Source organism: Arachis duranensis, chromosome 5 (genome assembly GCF_000817695.3).
Source record: "Arachis duranensis cultivar V14167 chromosome 5, aradu.V14167.gnm2.J7QH, whole genome shotgun sequence".
Classification (NCBI taxonomy): domain Eukaryota; kingdom Viridiplantae; phylum Streptophyta; class Magnoliopsida; order Fabales; family Fabaceae; genus Arachis; species Arachis duranensis.
The window spans coordinates 24,890,671-24,894,034 of record NC_029776.3 but is presented as its reverse complement, the minus strand read 5'-3'; positions in this window follow the sequence as shown (position 1 = coordinate 24,894,034).

The following is a 3,364-nucleotide window of genomic DNA, read 5'->3' as shown; positions in this document are numbered from 1 at the left end:
AGAAATGAGAGGATTTAATTATAATTATTATATCTAAATAAATAATTAGGATTAAACTATAAAATTTACAAAAAAAATGTGTGTAATTAATGTATTTAAAATTAGAGAGAATGGGTCATTAACATCTTTAAAATTAGAGAGAGAATAATTAATTTTAAAATATTTTTATAATTTTAAATATTTTTAATTATATTATTTCAAATATAATTTAATATATGAGTTATGAAATAAAATAATAAAAAATTTAAAATATAAAATATATACCTATATATAAACTACAATTTAATAAATGAAATTAAATAAATTCTACAGATTATATAATCTGAATAATAATTTTGATTTCTTAATCTAACAATAAATTATATTAATACTTTAAAATAATAATAAAAAGAAAAAATATCCAGACAACCCCAATAGAAAGTAAACGGCATTATTTGTATACGAAGAGACATGAATTGAACACTAATTCTACTGTCTTTTGATTTCCACTTCTTTCGAAAACAACCTCAACTCCACTCTTAATCTAAATCTTAATTCGTCCATAATTTTTTGTCTTTCTTTCTTTTAATTTTCTTCTAACTTAATCACAGTAAAATCACATACATAATTAATTATTTTACATTTTTCTATTGACATCGTATATTTTTTTAATAGGTGAAAGAAGCATAAACGTACGTCTTATAAGCTATTCTAAATCTAAAATTTCTTTATATAAGTGAAATAAGGTATAGTTATTATTATTATTATTATTATTATTACATAAGTGAAATAAGGTATAGTGAAATTCTTCAAATACTAAGGGAAGTGAAAAACGATTTAAAAGTGGAAAAGAGAAAGGAATTGAACAACAATAAAAAAACAAGACATTGCAAGGCCTACAAATAATGATAGCCGCAGTTGCCCCACAAAAACTTCTTCCTAAATTTTGGTAATCAATTATACTATTTAGTTTAAATTTAATATAATTTTTTCTCGTACTTCACTTTCTAATTTCATTATTTTTTTCTAATTAGCAGTAACCAAAGATATGAAATTTTGTTACTTAACCATGTGTTTGAAGATAATTGTTGATTTGGTGAATTATAAGCGAGTTGTTTCTTTAGTTTGTGTGTGAATGGTATGTCTTAATTTGTATATAGATATTTTTTATGCTTTAAGTTGTAGTTATGAGATGTCTTTTATATGACTTGTTACAAATTAATAATTTGTGATCATTTTATATGGCAATGTCAAAAGGAATGTATCACAAATTATTAAATTAGTTTTATGTTATTTATAAACTTGTAATTTATATTATTTTATGAAATTCTCATTACTAATTAGTGTTTATCATGAGTTTTTATGAAGTTAAAAATTAATTTAAACTTATAACTTCTCGTTATATCATTACTCTTAATTTTATCATATCATAAAACTCAATTATGCAGTAAAACTATATTTACTTATATATTATTTATTTATGAACCAATCAACTTGTTTATTAATAGATAAAATTATTTTATTTCATAACTCATATATTGAATTATACATTAAAAATAAGTTAAATAATATATATTTATATATAAATACATAAAGACTATTTTTAATATATACATATTTTAAAAAATATTTTAATAAAAATTCACATATAACTATGTTGAGTTTGAAAACAAATATTAAAAATAATGATCAAACATTATTAAAATGTTAATTAAATATTTATTAAAATATTACCAATTGGTTGTTTAATGCATTGATCAAGTGTGCAGAAAATAAAATAAAACAAGTTCGCCCAAGAAACAAATGTTTAAAATCTATAAACAAATTCAGCGTTGTACAAAATTAATTCAAGTTAGTGGCTGAACTTTGGTATTAAGAAAGAAAATACAAGTTCAATTACAAGCCCAGGAATCAAGCTTAATGAATTCAAGTAAGGAATCTAAGAGACCAAACTTCATACGGTCATCTCATCCTTGGTAATTGAAACTCCAAATTCAATTCAATTTAATTCTCTTGGGGCTTCCACTGAAAGTGTAACACCCTACCATACAGAGTCTTATGCTTAAGTCATAATTCAGAGATGGCAAGGTATTACGACCTCTAAAATAAAAATTTAGTACGTATAGTAGTATGAATAATTGATTATAACTAGGAGCCTTTGTAGAAAAAGGGGTAAACAAAAACCGCAACTCAAAAGCGCAACACTCCGATCGAAAACGTACGAACAAGGATAACCAACGCGACATTATATATATACAAAGGAGTGTCAAAAACAGGAATATCAAGACTCAAGATCCGGCTGCGAAGATAACCGGTCCGAGCATAACAATATATACATATGATAAAATAAGGAAAACCCCAAAGGAAACCCAAAGGGACACAAATACGTAAAACCTATTCTCCAAAATCTCCCATAGGAGGAGTCATCACAGTCTGTATTATTAAATGGAGATAAAAGTATCTAAACAAAACATATAAACCAAAACATAGCCCCAAGAACAAAGGATCTTCGCAATAACAGAAGTCTCCAGCATGCATCAGCGGGACACCTCACGTCCTGCATCTGAAAACCACAAAATCCGCATGGGTGAGAACCAGAGGTTCCCAGCAGGTAACAGTTTCCACATATATAATACATAATAATAGAGGAAAGCCGAAGGCAATCCTAGAACTTCCTCCAAATAATATCAACGCTTATAAACAAGCTAAACCATAAAGGGCATCTGACTAAAGATTCTTCAGTCTAACTAATACTTCCCTTTCCAATTCCTTCAGACCTCCCAACCACCAGCAGGAGTATAATATAGCAAACACAGTTATATCAAACAAGGAATATACAAATAGGAGCAAGTAAGACATTTAGACAATTAGCAAGTTATATGCAGTCAAATAGGCAATCTCAAACAACTCACATAGTATGCATATGATGAATGCCTGTCCCTAGTGGCTGATGATATCATCTGTCGGTTATAGAGCCAACCCCGACAAGTCCTGGTCGCTAACCATTGGACTGTCCCTCTGTCGTGCATCCCCAAACTCGAGTTATACTCGTTATAAACTTGATCATAAACATGATCCATATACATCACCCTCACTGGTGAATATTTACGGGGGCGAGCTCATCCGGGTCTTTCACAGTGCCCGGCCACACTTACAACATAGGGTTAACAGAGCTTCGAGTCTCAACCTGGAGCACGTGGTGGCTAGCCACTGCTACTACCCAAGGAAACTCGTACCTCAGATAGTGGAAGTGCAAATCACAATTATCAATAATTCAGCATAAACATGCATGAATTCTCATCCATGGATCAACATCCATACTAGCCATTCCGGCTCACGGTTCAATTCAGAACCGGCCAATATTCATAGCATACACAGCTATTCC